General features: G+C 60.0%; 1 protein-coding gene across 1 annotated transcript in view; it reads right to left on the minus strand.

The window, feature by feature from the left end:
* CBFA2T3 (CBFA2/RUNX1 partner transcriptional co-repressor 3) overlaps window positions 1–18,073 on the minus strand; it is a 77,850-nt gene that overhangs the window by 56,410 nt on the left and 3,367 nt on the right. The gene's annotated exons all lie outside the window — the stretch shown is intronic.

Genomic DNA, 18,073 nt, shown 5'->3' on the forward strand with positions numbered 1-18,073 from the left:
GGCTGGGAGTGGGCGGGGTGTGGGTGTGGGCGCGGCCCTAGTAGGGACTGAGGATCTGGGCGGAGCGCCAGGACAGCGGCCAGCTAGGCAGAGCCTGGACAGAGGCCGCCAGGCTGGACTCCCTATCCCTCCGTGGGGCTCCCTCCACCTGGCCCAGGGCTCCTCAGAATCCTGGAGTCCTGGGACATGCCTCTGGGGGCTCCCAAGCCCTGACTCCAGGTCATTTGTTTTTACCTACACCGAAGCTTTGTCAGGAATCGGGATGACGGTCACGTTGTGAGAATTGTGAAGTCAGGTTCTCTGGGCAAAGCCGTTAAATATCCTGTGTGCAAAGCCAGGCAGCTAAAATCCCAGTTCCAGGCTGGGCCAAATGCAGCCCCGGCCAGGTGTTCTCAGAGGAGCTCTCCTGTGGCGGGGGAGCAGCCACCTGGCGTCCCACCTGCGCAGGGGCGGTGCTAGGTGCTTCAGACACGCTCTCATCCAAACCCCGGAACAACCCCGGGGCAGGTAATGATCCACCTTCCTGCACATGAGGAAACCCAGGCCCAGAGAGACCAAGAACCCACAGAGGGTGGTGGCGCCGGGGGTCCCAGAGGTTCTCCCAGCACCCCAGCCCGGGCGCCTCTTGGCTGCACGGCGCTGCCAGCCCTACGCTGCTCGCTTCCGCCCTGCAATCTGGCCGGTCACACCCTGCCACCTCCTGGCCCACCCATCTACCAGCCTGTCCACGCCTTGGGGGACGGTCACAGGAAAGGAGGCCGCGGAAGGGCAGCCCATCTGCCTTCCAGATTGCAGGGAGGAACCAAGGCGGCGGCTCTCGAGGGCTGGGCGCCGCTGGGGGGCCCAGGAAGACTCAGATGTGGCTCAGGGCCCGGGGTGGCAGAGCTGCGGCAGTGGAGGCACGGTGCCCGTGGGGACCGGACATGGTCACAGCGGTAGTTTGCTCCCTGCACCCAGTTCTCTGAGGGATTCTCGGTGAAGTCAGGAAAGGAAGGTTTCCACAGACTTTCACTCACCTAAGTGCCCTAGACTCCAAGGCTGTGGGAAACACGGACCCTCACTGGTGATCACAGGACCGTGGGCTAAAAAGCCACATATGCTCCCCACCTGGAGAAATGGCCACACTTAAAAGTGAAGATGTCCAGTGTGGGTGAGGGTGCTGGTACACAGGCCGAGTGACATTTCCCCACGGGGCATTTCAGCAATAGTTGCTGAGAGCTGTAAACAGATCCAGCAATTCCTACACTCAGGTTTATCTACCAGAGGATGCTTCTTACATCCTTACGTGTTTCTTTCTTAAACATCACAGGGCAACAGTGAACGTCAGAAGTGGCACAAAGCCCAGCCCAAAGACGTAGCTGGGTGAACACTAAATACCTAAGGAAGGGACCGTGGGGGACCTCATGCTCTGTGGGCAGGTGGAGAGTAGAGAACGGGGGTGTGGAGGTGGGAGCAGGGGGTGTAGCAAAGGACTGTAGCGCCATATGCAAAAATTGCCACAAAGGAGTAGAGAATACAGACGTACAGAGTAAAAATGGGCAAAGGATGTGCGCACGTAATAATTGCCTACACCTTCAGGGTTTTCCTGCAAAACTTCCCCTGAGCACTAGATCCATTCCCTAGGTTCCGGTGATAATAAAACGATAGTGGCGGTCACTGTAGTGGGGCATCCGCCCTGCGCTGGGGCGCCGCTGGTGTCACAGTCCACCTGCTGCCCCCTCTCGGCGCCTGTACCCAGGCCCACCCTCCATAGGGAACACCCCGGCCCTCCTGTGAGCTCACGAGGCGCCTGTCTTTCCGTCATTGCACATACAGCGTGTTTACCTGTGGTTTACCTGTTCCCTAGTCTCCCTCCCCCGGGGCAGGGCATGTCTGTCTGTTCACCACCGAGTCCCCAGGGCCTCAGGTGGCCTACACCCTCAACGAGTATTTGTTGAGTGGCTGCATGACCTCATTTAAGCTTCATGCAACTCTCTGAGAGGTTTCATTATCCTCATTTTATTTTATCTTCGCCTTCCTCTCTCTTATCGCATGTTTGGATTTATCATTTTATTCTTGCTTTCTTAAGTAAGGGAAGATAGCAGTTAGTTTTTAAAGTGCACTTGCAGGGCACGATCAGGGTAGCTGCTCTGGTGCCAGGCCTGTGGCTTCTCAGTCCCGGCTCCGGTCACAGGCTGCTCCCCGGCAGCAGGGTGGCATCCGGCTCGGAAGCCTGGGGGCAGCACTGATTGGGCCACGAGGAGGGCATGTGACCCGGCTGGGCCAATCACAATCCTTCCCTGCAATTTTTTGAACTGGACCAGAGAAGGGGAGCTTTCTTTTTGCTCTGCTCAGGGGGCGCCCCCAGAGCTGCTTGGGGCCGTCTGCTCTGAGAGGTGGAGAGGGCCTGCCCTGAGCATGTGCTGGCTGCACCAGGGTCCCTGAAGCCAGTCCCACCCTATCCTTCCTGGAGCCTGTTACTTGAACCAACACATCAGGGTCCTTCCTGAGCTCCAGGGCAGGGTTTCTATCACCTGCAAGCATAGTACCCTGACTACATGCCCCGGCAACTCCACCGTGCACACGGGGAACTCGGCCTGGGGCAGCTGTGGGCAGCCGAGCTCTGTGCATGAGAACGATGAGAACAGCCTGCCTGCTGCGGCGCCACAACCAGGGCAGGCCCAGGTGGACCGTCCCAAGCCCACATGCATCTCCCGCTCTGACGGGCCGTTTATTATCCCTGGAGCAGGGGCACCCCAGGCCTTCTCCTGCAGGGGACCTGCAGAGCACCCGGCAAGACAGATCTGGTGCTGTCACTCCCGCCTGAGAAAAAGTCTGCCCCTCAGGTACATGCAGCTCCTCCTACCCGGAAACTCCTGCCCTAAGCCCCTCTCCACCTCAGGAATCTGTCAAGAGGCCTTTCCCATACTGCCCTCCCTGAACCTGGGGGAGATGCCCTCCTGCACCCTCGTCATGACCCCATCACAGCTGCTCACGTGTCCCAGGAGGTAGGGGACCCCTTGATGCATGGCCATGGCTTCCTGCCCCCACCTGTCCTGGGGTACAAGTGTCCAGGACCCACATACAGGCTCTGCAGAGACTGATTTACCGTGTCTGCTCTAGAATGAGTGGCTGATGGAGGGCCATCCTCACCCACAAAGAAAAGCCCACCTGCTCCTCATTTGTGCCTCAAATATTCCTCGAACACCGTCCTCCCCACCCCCACCACACGCCCAGGGGCACTAAAAGAGGATGAGGTACCAGGCGGGGAAGGTGGGTCCTAGGGTCCCCCCAGCAGGCTCCCTGGATCCCCTTTTGTCCTCCCTGTCCCTTAATGTGTCCACAGTGTGGCCGGGGGCACCCTCAGCATCCTCTCAGCCCATGACCCTCAACAGAGGGCACAGAGAAAGCCCTCGCTGCCTGGGAGGGGAGGCTGGGAGGCGGGACACACAGGTGAACAGACCTCGGAGCTCACCAGGCCGCCCAATAATTTCACAGACAGGGAAATGGACGGAGCCTCAGAGAGGGGGCCCTTCTCAGTTCTGGGACTGCGGGGGTCCTTTTCCTGCCAAGAGGCCCGGTTTGTTCGGGGGCAGGGAGCCCGCCCAGCAGGGGTGTGGCCGCTCGGGGCTGGTGTGGGAGCAGCTCTGAGGCTGGACGGAGGAAGAGCCAGGTCTGCCCTGGTGCCATGGGAGAAGCTGTGCTCTCCTGACAGATACTAGGGGACATCGTCCCCTCCTCCCTGCCCTGCCTGGGCAGCCGTAAGACAAAGGTGGCCACGCCTGGTCCCCCAAAGTCAGCCCCACCCCCTCCTCTTGTGTAAGAGATGCAACCCCGGCTTGCACAGAAGACAAACCCACGCCAGAGGATGCGCCACTGCAGCCGCACTTCCGTGCGGGGCCACGCTAGCTGGGGGCTGATGAGCCGCCCAAGCAAGCATGCAGGGCGCTGACCGGTGCCCCCCAGTCCTTCCCAGACGCGCCACCCACAGCCCGCTCTTGACACCCCTGTTCAGGGTTGGCAGAGCTCCAGAAACGGCCGCCCTCCCACCCACACCCTCGTGTCTGGACATGGTAGGGTGACAGGGAGGGTGCTGAGGACGTGCGCAGGATCTGAACGCGGTGCTGTGTGAGGAACACGGACGCTTGCGGTGGGGAGGACGATGGAGAAGGTGACAGTCACCTCCCGCCCGCGCGGGGCACTTCACCCAGATCCCCCATGGAATCCTCATGCCAGGCCCAGGTGGCTGTCCTCATCCAAGCCGAGGCCCAGAGAGGGGCGGTGACTCGCTGAGACCCACAGCGTGTAGGTGGTGGGGCTGGGTTTCCCCCAGGCTGCCTCACAGTCCAAACGATGGAATATGATTCGCCAGAAAGAGAAATGAGGTCTTAATTCGTGCTACAACGTGGATGAGCCTTGAAAACATCACGCTAAGAGGCCAGACACAAAGGCTGCGTTTCACACGATCCCATTTATGTGAACCAGCCGGAATTGGCAGCTCCAGGAGACAGGAAGAGACCGGGGCAGGGTGGGGTGTGACTGCTAAGGGCACAGGGTTTCTTTTAGGAGAGATGAACGTGTTCTAAAATTAGGCAGTGATGACGGTTGCAGCTCTGTGAACAGACTAAAAACCACTGAAATTGGACATGTTACATGAGTGAATTGTATGCTCTGTGAGTTATCTCAAGAAAGCTGTTTTCAAATCAAAGCAGACCCAGAACTGAGGCACCTTCTGAACAGCACGCACCGCCCCGGCTCCTAGGGACAAGGGGCCGGCGGAGGGCGGAGGGCGGGGGCCGAGGCCCCTCGGCCAGGCCGCCGTGGGTCTGGAGGCTCGGGGAAGGCAGGTCAGTGCGGCCGGGCTGTCCGGAGAGGCAGGCACGTAGGAGGAAGACCTAAAATAACTCTCAGAACCTGAAACTCCGGGCAGAAGTTGAGGGTGGTGTGGTCACGGCGAATGGGGAACTGATCTGCTCGCGGAGGGAAAGGAGAAGTTTTATTTGGGGGACGTCAGGGTGAGGCGGCGGAGGTGGCGAAGAAAGGATTCTGACGTGGAGACACTCATGTTTCCAGTGCCCTTAGGCATCACGCACTTTGGTGGAAGGAGCCCGCGAGAGGAGAGGGAGAAGTTCCGTCCCCAGATCAGAGACCAAGGCCTGCGGCAGGCGGAGAGCCCAGCGCGGGGGTGTCCCACCGCCCGCTGCTGCCCTTGGAGGGGCCCTGCAGACCCCCGGGCCCACTGGGCTCCTCTCTGAGCCCCACCACCCCCGGCCCCGCCAGGTGCTCATTTGTGAGCTGAGAGCTGCTCCCGGCAGCACCCAGGGCTGGGGACACGAGGTCCTCCTGGCGTCTGAGTTCCAGCAGGCCCTGGAGGACCAGAGCACGAGGGGGGCCCACCCTTCCCCATTGATAAAGGGGGTGGGGAGAGGCTCTGTGCAGGGCGTCAAGGGCACACAGCAGGTGCTGTGACCACTGACGGGCTCTGAGGGGTACGGCCGCCTCCCCTTCGGGGCAGCGGGCTCAGAGCCACCCTGGCAGTTGACGTGGGTTTGTGCAGAGGGGCCTGAGGGGAGGCTCGTGGGCTGGGGCAGTCCCCTGGGGGGGGTCGTCATGGGACGGCAGCCCCCAGCTCCAGGGGCCCGGAGGTCTCGAAGGGAAGGTGAGGACAGAGGCAGGAGGAGCGTGGACCTGCTGCCCCTGTCTAGCTCAGGCACAGGAGAGATGCTCTGGAAGTCGGTGGACACGAGGCTGTGACCGGCAGAGGCCAGGACGGGGAGCAAGACGGAGGGAAACTGAGAGCAGGAGAGGGGAATAGGGGAGAAGGGTCCCAGGGATGTTCGGAGTCTCCTCTTTCCTCCCTGCCGCTTGGAAAAGTGATGGAGAGAAAATGGGGAGAGGGAAACACTGGTGTCCAGGACCCTGGTGGGGAAAGGCTGGATCTTTGTTTAAAAAGACCAGTCGAGGGACTTCCCTGGTGGTTCAATGGTTAAGACTTCGCCTTCCACTGCGGGGGGTACAGGTTTGATCCCTGGTCAGGGAGCTAGGATCCCACATGTTTTGTGGCCAAAAAACCAAAAAACATAAAACAGAAGCAACATCGTAACAAATTCAGTAAAGACTTTAAAAAATTAAAATAAATTAAAATAAAGAGACCAGTCAATTTCCCGTGAAGATGAGCCCGTTGGCCCCTCGGAGGGATAGATGCCTGCAGACGTGAGAGCAGACCCTTCGGGTCCCCGTCCCAGCTCCCACCGCCTGAGCTCAGGAGGCCCTGCAGACAAGGCAGGAGAGCAGTGATTTCCCAGCCCGGGTTTTGGACAGTGCGGTCTCCCCCTCCCCCTCCAAGTTCAGCAGGGATGGCCACTTGTGAAATGGCCCCGTGGGGCCGTGGCCGGGTGGATGGACCTTGGGCGCAGAGGTTCTTTGAAAACAGCAGAGAAGTTGTGAAATTAGAAGCCAGAAAGTCCTGGTTTGGGAAGGAGCTTCAGAAGTGGGGACCGGACCCCCCATCCTGGGCGTAACCAGAAGTCTGCCGACTGGGGCTTCTACAGAAGCCTTGCTTTCTTTATAAGAAGGGGCTGGTCCAGTTTTTGTCCTCTGCACCTTCTCTTTTCCTCTTTTTTCCTGCTCGGGAGGCAGATGTGATGCCTGGAAGTGACACAGCCACTTTGCAGCTAGGAAGCCACAAGTAAGAGGAGGGAGGACAGAAAGAGTAAACTAGCCTGTGTCCCGGACGGCTGACCAGCCTCCACGGCCTGCCTCTGAGTTTTTGTTACAAGGACAAAGACACACAAACCCTGTCGTACTGCTGTTAGGTTTTCTGCTATTTGCAGCCGAACACAATCCTTTTGGAGACAGGGTTCGAATCCTTCGTGGATGGGCTTGCCAGATTTAGAAAACACAAATACAGATGCTCGGTTAAATTTCAACTTCAGATAAGCAGTGAATAATTTTCCGCACGAGTGTGTCCCAGGCAGTATTTGGGACATACTTATACTAAAATATTGTTGTTTATCTGAAATGTGAACTTTCATGGACGAAGTAACAGAACCCAGAGAGGTTGCCCATCTTGTCCGAGGTCTCGTCCCGAGCAAGCGGTGGAGCACAGGCCGTGTCCTCCGGCTCCGGGGCCTCTAGGGCTTCCTAAACCCTGCCTTAATGATGCGCAAAGGAGGCTCAGAAGAGCCACGTGACTCACCGCCCAGGACAAAGCAATCGAGCTAAGAGTGGCCCGAAGACAAGAGTCGTGCAGAAAGCGACGGTCGGTGGTGGTGGAAGCTTCTGCTCCAGTTGGATGCTGTCATGACATTTTAATTCCATTTGACAAAAGTACCAGCCGGGGATGGGAGACAGTAGCTCCCCATGGACAGTGTGCGACCACCGGCCAGGGCTGGCCCCAGAAGCACCGTGCCGTGAAGGATGCTGAGGCCTCCTCTGCGCTCAGCAGAAAGGCACAGGCTCCCAGGACCCACGTGTCAGCGGTGGCATTCACTGGGTCCCGAGGAGCGTCGTTACTCTCAGCATCTCCTTTGGTCCTGGGGGCGCTTGGCACCCCCCAGTGCGGGCGTCCGCAGAGCCTGATGTTACAACAGGAAGCACGGCCCCTGCCCCAGCCCCTGGCAAGCCCGAATCTGCGTCCATCCCTGTGGAGTGGCCTCTCGTGGACCTTTCGTGTGAGTGGCGTCGTATAATACACGGCCTTTTGGGTCCGGCTTCTTTCAGTGAGTATGTTTCCAGGGTTCATCCAAGCTTCTAGCCACTCAGCCATTCTGCAGATTCTCTCTCTCAGCTGACGTTTCTCCAGCACCTGATGTGCCATGCTCTGTTCTGGGGGGGAATGACCAGGAGAACCACAGACCCTGGAGAGAACAGCCTCCCGGTAATCCAGAAAGTAGAGCTCGGGCCCCATGGGCAGGGAGCCGGCAGGAGGTGAGGCGGGGGCGGCAGCAGGACTGGGGTCGAGGCCCGGCCCCCGCGCAGAGGTTGGAGGGGTCCCCATCTCTCACCGTGAGGGGGGCAGTTGGCTTGCAGCAGTACCTGCAGAAAGAAGAGGGGTTCTGTCTTCCAACGAAAGAGAACCAAGAGCCTTCCGGCCCCCCAAGCCCTGGCCGGTGCGGCGGGCAGGCTGCTCTGGTCTGTGGCCAGGGTCTTCCTAACGGGCGTGTGTCAAGACTCTCCAGGTAGCTGGGCAAGAGAGCTTGAAGGAATCCTGGGGTCCTCAACTTCCGGCTTGTTCCAGCAGGAAACGAGGCCTGTGGTCTGCCCGTTCTTCCCTCCTCTCCTGTCCTGACCCTCCTCTCCTGCAGGCTGAACCCATCTCAGTGCTTTGCCTCAGGGTATAAGGACCCAGCGAGTCTCCGGGCCTCCCCTGCCTTCGTCTGATGGAAACACCTGTCCCAAATGAGTGACAAGACAGAGGGCCACCGGTGTCCTCACGTCCAGCCAGGCTGCCAAGGTCAGTGGGCCTCCTGGAACACGCCTGGGTGTCTTTCTATTGATGCTGATTGGGTCCCAGACGCTGTAAAGTAGGTGTTAACTTGCAGGAAACAGACAAGTTGCAGACCGTTTCTGCTCAGCAGAGAAGACTGTGCTTCATGACTGTGTTTAGGGGTCTTGGGGCGGCGTTCTCTCTTTTTGGGTTGGAAAATTGCTGTGTCCTCCCTCGAGTCCCCTTTGCCACCTGGCTGGCTACCTCAGCAATGAGGGAGACATGTCTCTGACACGTGCTTGCTACACTTTCATAGAAGAACCATGTTTATAGCTTTTTGAGAGGTTTGCTTTAACTTACCTTCCTGCCTTCCTGCTGTCTTTCTTTTCTCCCCGTCCATCTATTCATCCACCCACCCACACCCATCCATCTGCCATCCATCCATTTACACCAGAAGTGGAATTCCAAAGTGAGACAGTTGAGTCATTAACAACATGCTTATTTGAATTAAAGCTGACAGTGTCAGTCTGGGTCCTGACAATTTGGTTTTGTGGCAACATTTCCACTAGTCAAGGTACTAAACCTGCAGCCTCGGGGTTGCCATGAAAATAGGTCCCAGGCACGTGTGCAACAGAAAATATACGATACGCTGGACCATTTGACCTTTGACTGTTTGAACCACAACGTCTAGATGTTTTGAACTGGCCCATCACCACCATCACCCACAGTCCTATGTCCCCCATTGGTTTAGAAGGATATTTGTGAACCCATATACAGGCCCCTTTGTCCCTGTCCATTAAAGTAAAAGGCTTTTGCTTTACTTTCCCAGGCCTGCCCAAGCCTCAAAAGCCTGGCTCAAGAGTGAATGATTACAGGGACTTCCTTGGCAGAGCAGTGGTTAAGAATCTGCCCGTCAATGCAGGGGACACGGGTTCGATCCCTGGTCTGGGAGGATCCCACGTGCTGTGGAGCAACTAAGCCTGCGTGCCACGGCCGCTGAGCCTGCGCTCTAGAGCCCGTGAGCACAACTACTGAAGCCCACGCACCTAGAGCCCGTGCTCCGCAACAAGAGAAACCGCCATGAGAAGCCCGCGCACCGCAACGAAGAGTAGCCCCCGCTCGCCTCAACTAGAGAAAGCCCGGGCGCAGCAACGAAGACGCAACGCAGCCATAAATAAATAAATTAATTAATTAATAATTTAAAAAAAGAGTGAATGATTACAAAATGTGAAGATGTAGAAACAAAGAATACTTGTTGGGCAGGAAATTGGTTATAGTTTAGACTCTAAACCAGCCACAGAGCAGAATCACTGAACTCCCAGCCCCCTGGAAGATCTGGATAAAGGCCTGATGCACATTCCTAAGTTGTTTTTACAGGAAGCCGACCCCCACGAGGTGAAAACTGATGACCACAAGCACGTAGACCCCAGACCGGTTGAAACCAGAAGGTTGGTGATGCTTGAAATTTCACCTTGATGCCAACCAATACAAGAGTTGTGCATGAGCTACTCAGACACCCTGCATCCCCCTCCCTCACACGACCTTTAAAACCCCTTCCCTGAGCGTCATGGGGGGGTTCGGGTCTTTTGAACATGAGCTGCCCATTCTCCTTGCTTGGCACCTGTAATAAACGCTGTACTTTCCTTCATCACAGTGCAGCATCAGATCAGCTCTGCCGCGCACGGGCAAGCAGACCCAGGTTCAGTTCAGTAACGTTGGCAGCTGGACGCCCACCCGGGGCTCAAGGCCTGTTTCCTACCGAGCAGGCAGGGTGCCTGCAGGGTGGGGAGTCTGGGAAACTGGCGTGTGCCTCTGCGCACTGCTCACTCCGAACGTCTCACGGGGGGTGTTAAGGTTAGCCCTTCTTGTGTCCAGCTAACTGTCACCTTCCAAAACTTCTCTAGTGGCCCCGGGCCCCTGTTATCCACCAAAAAGCAGCAGCCCAGGGTCAGGTGTGACTGAGCCCAGTAAGGCCGCTTTGTAAGAAATATCACCTTAAAGGGGGGTTGATTTTTCAAAAAAATTTTAGGGGACATGCCAGCCAAAAGTAATAAAAATCCCCTGAGCCACCAGCTTGGAGGGTAGGCTCTGGCATCCAGCACATGGCAGGCCCGTTTCCCACCAGCCACGGTGTCGGGGCTGCAGGACCTCTCCCTCCAGGGAGCAGGGAGAGCTCGGTGACACGCCACTATTATTACAGCAGCCCCCGCCAGGCCCCCACTGCCCCCCTGGGCCCCAATCCGGCTGCTCTGACCCCGTCCTGCCTGCACCAGCCCAGCTGCCCACCCTCTGCAGCCAGTGCCACCTGTCACACGTTCCTGGCCTCGCTGAGGGGTGGACGGGGATGTGTGCTCGGCAGCTCAGTCTCCTGACCCCTCCAGGACAGGCCGAGGCCCCCTCTGTGCAGTGCTGTGCAGGGGTGGGGACCGGGGGCAGGGGTGGAGGCTCAGGCAGCCAACAGGCAGGCACAAAAGTCCCCTCAGCCGCCTCTTCCTTCTAGCATCGTGGAGGGGCTGCTGAGAGCCCCGTTTCTGGCTTTCTGAAGAGGAGCGGGGTTTCCCAGCTTGGAGGCCTCCGGCCCGCTGGCCCACACACGCCAGGACTTTCCACCACCCAGGCCTCAGGTCGAAGGTCTGGAGCGGGGCTAGAGTCAGGGAGGGGATGGTGCAGAGCGAGGGGGCCACACAGCGACTGGCCTCTCCCCCTGCTCGTCACAGCTGGACTCCCCACCACAGCCTCACCCGGGATGACTCTGAGTCCACGTTCAGAAAGGGTCGGACTAGGTCGAGCTGAGGCCAGCCCAGGTGCCAGTGCCTCGCCCCCGCCCACACTAGTTTCAGTGAACTGGGCCTCCCCAAGAGCCATAGGGAGATTTCATGACCTCCAGAAACACCCCACATGACTCTGGACACGTGGCTGTCGAAAGGCCTTTCTCAACGGGAGCCAGGTGGGGTCTCCTTGAGGTCCTACCCTCCCACTGCCCGGGCTCGTGGGGACTCATGGGGCCGCAGGGCAACACGGGCAGCGCCTGCACGGATCCAGTGTTATGTGTCATCGTGGAGAGAAAACAGAAAATTGCAAAAGACGCACAGAACGTGATCCTCCCGTGTAACAATTTAAAACAGAAAATCGCAATGTACCTGGGAAAGACACACACAGATAAAAACAGTCCTTTGGACGGTTCCACGGGTGGGCAGCTCCCAGGGCTGCCGCGTGACACCGTCCGCATTTTACACGTGATGACATGGGTCCGAGTTTGGGGACCTCGCAGGGCACCCTGAGCTGGGTCCAGGCCCAGCAGCCTGGCTTTCAGGGATTTCTGATCCCGTCTCGCTGCTGCAGCAGGGGCAGGGGGCACTGGATCTACAACGATTCCCTTTTAAGAAGAAGTGGTGATGGGGGAGCAGACTCCGGGGCGAAGCCGCAGCTTGCCCGTCTGACTTGGGATGGGGCTTTCCTGGCCTGGGCGAATTCTTTCACGATTTAAATGAAAGGTGGGCCAGGAGACAACGGGATGCTAGGAGCAGGCAGCGCGTCGGAGGCCCAGCTGCGGGCAACGACCAGACCTGTCCCTTCTGTTTCCTGTTTCCTGTGGGCTCGGCGGTCCGTCCAGTAGGAAATGGACATGAGCCGCGGGCGAAGTGTTTCACATTCTGGCAGCCAGGGCAACCGGCTTTAATGCTACGTTCTGGTAAATCTGATCTACCTGGAATGTCATCACCCTCACACGTATTCAAGTTGAAGATCACCCAGGTCCTTCGCATCCTGCTTTTGCCCAAAGACTTTGGAATCCTGCGCCAGGGTGGCTCAGGCTGGACGGGCAGCCCCAGGGGGTGGCAGAGCCTCGGGGCCGCTGGGCCTCTTCTGCGCGGAGGGTGAGGGGCAGGTGGTGACCTGAGGCCCAGTTATCGCGGCGACGGGTGAGAAGCGCAGTCTGGACCGCGGGCGTTTGCCTGAAGGAGAGGCAGCTCGGCGGGGCAGGGCTGCAGGACCGGGTCCAGCTGTCTCTGGGTCCCCGCGGGAGGGAGGGAAGCACCTGGCAGTTTCGGTTTCCACAGGAAGCCGTCTGCTCCCATGTCCCCTCGAGCCAGCTGTGCTCTCTGCCCTGCAGCTCCGGGTGGCAGCACCCGCCCGGAGAGCCCCCCAGGTGGGGACAGCCCCTTGCACCGCAGACTAGGAAGCCCCGATTTAGGGGCCAGGGCCAAGCAGAGCCTCTCGACCGGCCTCCTGAGCCCCGGAGGACTTCAGGGTGGGACACCTGGGGGCCGTGAATGGGAGCGATACTGTTCTGACTTGCATTTTTTGTCACCTGCTTTTAGGATGTCGGGTCCTGACCCTGGGTCTAGAAAGTGCTGTGGTGGTGGAGGGGTGGGAACGAGTCTGATGTCTGCGTGTCCATCTATCCAGGGCTGGGGGTACATCAAGGCAATACCCCCTCCTGAGAAACAGGAAGGGAGAGGCAGGGGCCGGGTGCCCTGAGCCTCCAGGGGGAGGATGTCTCCTGTCCTGAGGCCCTGAGGCAGGAGTGGGCGTGCGGCCAGCAGTGGGGGGCTGGCGGCGGCAGGCAGCGTCCTGGGGAGGTAGGCCCAGGGACCCCTCGGCAAACTGTGACCTCTCTGAGCTCCAGGGTCTGGGTGTTGGGGTCCCGTGTCCGGGCCGGCCACTCTGCTCAGAGTGAGGCTGGAACCTTAGATCTTTTCTCTTAATAAGAGGACCCAGCTGTGGGAAGACCCCCGCCGCCCCAGCCCCGGAGCTCAGCAGAGGGGACCCGTTTCTGAGGAGGCCCCATCGAGTTGGCCTGAGGTGCGAGGGTCCCAGCACCCCTCTTGACTGTCTCCCCTCCCACCGCGCTGCCCCCTCCCAGGCCCTGTGAGGTCGGGGCTTTCCACACACTCAAAATGCACCCCAATTTGGGAGGGAAGTAGGAAGCGCTGGGAGCCCGAGGGCGGGTGAATCCCCAGTTACTTCCACGGGGCTCCCTCTTCACCCCTGTGAGGGCCCTTGGCCGGGGAGCGGGTGCAGGCAGGGGGTCGCAGCCAGGATCCGAGGGGGGGTGGGAAAGGCAGGCCTGGACCTGGGGAGGGCTAGGTAGGTGCCGGGGTTCTCCCCCACCATCCTCCAGCCTTTCGGGGGCTGGATGCCACCCCCATGTCACAGACAAGGAGACAGGCCTGCTGGGTCCCGGGGTGAGTGATGGAGCTGGCTTCCAGCCCAGCCCTCCCCTCCCGGCCATGATCTGGTCCAACCGGCTGCCCTTGCCACGAGCAAACTGAGATCGGGGAAGCCAGGCTACGCAGACCCCTCCTGTCCCTCTCGGGTCTCCTGGCCCTGCACCTCATGTCCCTCCCCTGCAGCATCTGTGAAGCTCCACAGGCCCAGGGAAGGGACATGGCCAGCGTGAGGGCCAGGCCCTCGGGTGCCCCCTCTGCCTAGGCCCAGGGCAGCTTGTACACTGGCCATGTCTCTAGGGCGAGGATGGGCCACCTGCAAGGCCTCACCCTCTGCCCCCTGACGTGTGCACCTTCGTACCACGGCCCCTCTAGGCTGTGAGCCCCACGGAGCAGGTGGCCGGACGCTGCTTCCTCTCAGGAAGGGACCCGTTTCTGCACCCGTGGAGTGAAAGCCGCACCCAGAGGCCACACCCTCCACGAGACCTCGGCAGCACCGACTGGGCCCTCAGAAGGCCCAAGCGCTTCAGCGCGGGGTATTAGCCTCGGGCAGGCCCGGCCCACTTTTCCAAAGGTTTCAGAGCACAGGGCTTCGCCCCGAGGGCCAGGCCGGGCGGTGGCTCTGCGGGCATCAGCTGGGGCAGCGCTCGATCCAGGTGTCATCTGGGGCGCCAGACGGCACCTGCCTTGGGCTCCCTAGTGCAGAGCCAGCAGACGCACTGTAGGCTCTCAGAGGGTTCAGCTAAGGGTCTGGGCTGCTGGGTGCAGCTCCCACATGGGGAATGATGGGTGCAAAAGGGGTCCCTTTCCTGAGGCCCTACCTCAACTGCGTTTCCTCCCAGGGAGGGCGCTGGGCAGACAGGGAGGCCCCAGCCCTGCTAGTGACTTGCTGTGTGACCTTGGGCAGGTTTCCTGACCCTTCTGATTTGTCTTCATCTGTACAGCCAGGCCAATGATGCCTTTGAAGGGTTACTGGGAAGAAGCCGTGCCCAGGGCCAGGAAGGCATCTGGAATGGAGTGGCCAGTCCCCTCTGCCCGCTTGTCCAAGGCCTGCGGCCTGTTCTTAGGGAACAACCTCGGAGGACCCTCCTGTGTTGCTACTGTCGCTGCCCCGGGGGCTGCATCCGAGGTCACGGCCTACTCAGGGAGCCTCTGCTACCCAAGGATTGCCCAGCTCCTGGCAGTGCCACCTGAGCCCTCCCGCCCAGAGCAGAGGGGCCGCCTGCCGGCTCAGGAGCTGGGGGAGGGGTGTGTGCATGCCCAGGCCCCTGACCCAGGCCCCAGGGCCAGGTAGGCGAGGGTACAAACGCCCCACCAGGGTCCTGTGGCCAAGTGGGCACTGGGACAGGGGGCAGTTCCTCCATGCCTGGGACGGAGGACTTCAGCAGGTCAGTGTTTCCAAGGCAACGGAACCCGCTGGGATGGCCGGAGGTGCTTGCCCCTTCCTCCAGTCAGCATCACCCTCTGGCCCGCTGGCCCTTCCCAGCCCCCTCCCCGGTCCTTTCCCGGAAGTGCTGTTTAGGGTGGGGAGCAAGCGGGCTATGGACCAGGGAGCTGTCACCAGACAGCAAACCTGCCAGCATCCTGGTCTTGGATGGCCAGCCTCCTCTTCTGCAAGAAATAAATGTCTGATCTTTATAAACCACCCCACCTGGGGCGTCCTGTGACTGCAGCCTGTGGCCTTGGCAGTCACATCCCCTCTCTGGGCCCTGTGTCCCCCTGTAGAGGACGCGGTGAGAGAAGATGAGAGGGCAGGTGGTCTGGTACCCTCCATGCCTCAGGCTGCAGGGGAGGGGACCCTGGTGCCCATGGAGAGGCCCTGGGGCAGGGAGGGGTTGAAAGGGGCCGCTAGGCCCGGGTCCAACTCTGAGCCCCGGCCCTGCTTGCTGTGTGACCCCTGGCAGTCTGCCCCCATCTCTGGGCCTCAGGTCCTGTCTGACAGTGGCTGTGATGGCAAATCTAGAATTTGGAGACCAATGCAGCCACTCCCCACAGCCCCTGTGCTGGTCAGCAGGCTTGTTGTGTGCGGGGTGGTCAAGTCATCTGGACATGGGATGCATTCACCTCCCAGTGCCGGGCTCTGGGCGCTGAGTGCGCCACGGCAAGCAGGCAGAGGAGCCAGCACGGGAGGGGGGGACGGGATGATGAAGAGGTACGTAACCTGAGCCACCCCCTTGTCAGAGGGAACAATAAATGAAGGAGAAAACAGCAGGAGAGGAGGACTGAGTGCACGTGTGCTGGGGGAGGGGAGGGTAACCGGAGCAAAGACTTGAAGGGAGGCACCGGAGGTGGGGGACAGGACGCGGGGCGGGGGAACCCGCCCCCCCAGGGCGTGCACACAGGCTAGAGGTGATCTCACTTGTCTTTTTTTGGGCTCACTCTTGCAAACGGCAGAATAACAAAGTGACTCCCCAGAGCCCCAGGAGAAGAGCCTGTCAACCCTCCCCACCCCGCCCCCAGAAGACCTTTGGATGGGGTCTCCACGGAGGCCACCTCCATCCTGGGCTGCACTCTGACGGTCACCACCCAGCCCAGGGTGTTTGCCGGCACTGGCTGTGCCAGTGTGACCTAGGTGGGATTTAACGATGGGAATTTCATTAGCACCACTGCAGCGTCACCTCTGGCCCCATCACAGAGTCCAGGGGAGGCCCCTCTTTGCCCTGGCCTCTCCCTCCTCCACTGAAGTCACGGAAGTGAAGGTGTGAGAGGTTAGCACCAGTGCCTTTCTTCTCAGTCAAGACGCTTCAAGAAGTGAAAGTCTCTGCCTTCTCCCGCCGCCCCCGCAGGACCACTTCCTTCAGGAAGCTGGCCTGGATTGCACCCTGTCCCCTGGGCATCACCCCGCCCTGCGGCTCTGTCTTCTGAGGCTCAGTTTTGCTGTCTGATGGGTGGGGAGGACACGGGTGGCCAGTGTCCTCCTGCTGGCTGCCCCCAGAAGTCTTGCCCCACAGGCCTGTGCGATAGGGACAGCATGGAAACTGCGGGTCTCAGGGAAAGAACGCTCCACATTTACCCCGGGGCAGGGGGGTTAGGGAGCCCCCCTCTTCCCAGGACCTGGTGGGGAGTGGAATCCTCTCTCCCCAGACTTGTTCTGGGTCCTGACACAGGACGTGGGGGGATGGGGACTCAGTCCAGAGCCTCCGTCTGCCCCAGAGCTGCACCCCTGCTCCTCTGCTCTGTGCCCTGGAGGCTGGCCCGGGACCGGTCAGGCCCAGGAGATGTGGGGTGGGGAAGGAGGACGTGGGTGTTTGCCCTGCCGTCCACTCTCCGGGGCTCAGCCCACTCCACTCGTCTCCTGGCCCCTCGCAGCTCCCTCCCCTTCTCCCCTCTCACCCCTCAGGTCAGGCTGTATCGGCCCCCAGACTCCTGTGCTGACCTGGCCGCTCTGTTTGACCTGTGTAAGAGGTTCCTCATCACACAGTCCACACTCGTTGCCCGGCGGTCGTGCTAGCAGTTTCCTGCCAGGACCAACTGATCTGGCAGGGTGTCTAGGGCCCGCTTTCCACCCGAAATAGGCCCCCACTCCATCGGTCCTGCAGGGTCAGCAGAGCCGGGTTCAATCACACCTCTGCTCTCGCCTGCTGTGTGCCCCTCAGAACCTCGGTATTTTCTTCTGAGATGGCAGTCACAGCAGCACGTGGGGCTTGGCAGCCCTGAGCCATGACCCTGACACAGGAGCCCCCAGCACCATGTGGTCAATAAGACGTGGGGACAGTCCTGAGGAGGGGGAGAAGGCCCTGCAGCGTGTGAGCAAAGCAGGGACAGGACTGCCATCCGGAGCGGGACGACGGTACAGAAGAAACCAAGAAATCCTTGCACGCACACGCCAACCGTAGAAGCCCCGGGCCCTCCCTGTGTGAACTCCCCAGTGTCCATAGCTGACCGTCTCCCGACAGCCCTGAAAGCACGTCCCAGGGGCCTCGGCTGAATGAAAAATGGGGCAGCGGGCAGTTGGGAGACCATGTGGGCTTCTGATAACCTGGCTCCCCTCTTGCACCATGCGGCCCCGGATGCACCACTGGGCCCCCTGGCAGCTGGAGGCCACGTGCCCAAGCCCTGGCCCCGGCTGTGACAGAGGTGGCTGGCTGCAGGCTGTGGGTACCTTCGCCCCAACCCTGCTGCCTGGAATGCAGAAGGGACAGTCGGAGCTCTGATCATCTGGAATGGTCACCCTAAATCCAAAGACAACTGTCCTTATAAGAAGAGGAGAAGAGGCAGAGACATGGGGTAGAGGCCATGGGAAGATGGGAACAGAGATTGGAAGGACGTGGCCACCAGCCAAGGACACCTGGAGCCCCCTGGAGCTGGAAGAGGCAGGAACGACCCTCCCCCAGAGCCTCTGGAGGGCGCCCAGCCCTGCAACCACTTCATTTCAGTCTCTGGCCTCCACAGCTGGGAGGGAGTAGATTTCTGCTGTAAGTCACCTGGTTTGCGGTGGTTTGTTACAGCGGCCCCAGGAAATTAATACAACAGGGAAGGGCATTCCAGGCAGAGAACG

This window comes from Neophocaena asiaeorientalis, unplaced genomic scaffold, assembly GCF_003031525.2.
Source record: "Neophocaena asiaeorientalis asiaeorientalis breed wild unplaced genomic scaffold, Neophocaena_asiaeorientalis_V1.1 scaffold40, whole genome shotgun sequence".
Lineage (NCBI taxonomy): Eukaryota > Metazoa > Chordata > Mammalia > Artiodactyla > Phocoenidae > Neophocaena > Neophocaena asiaeorientalis.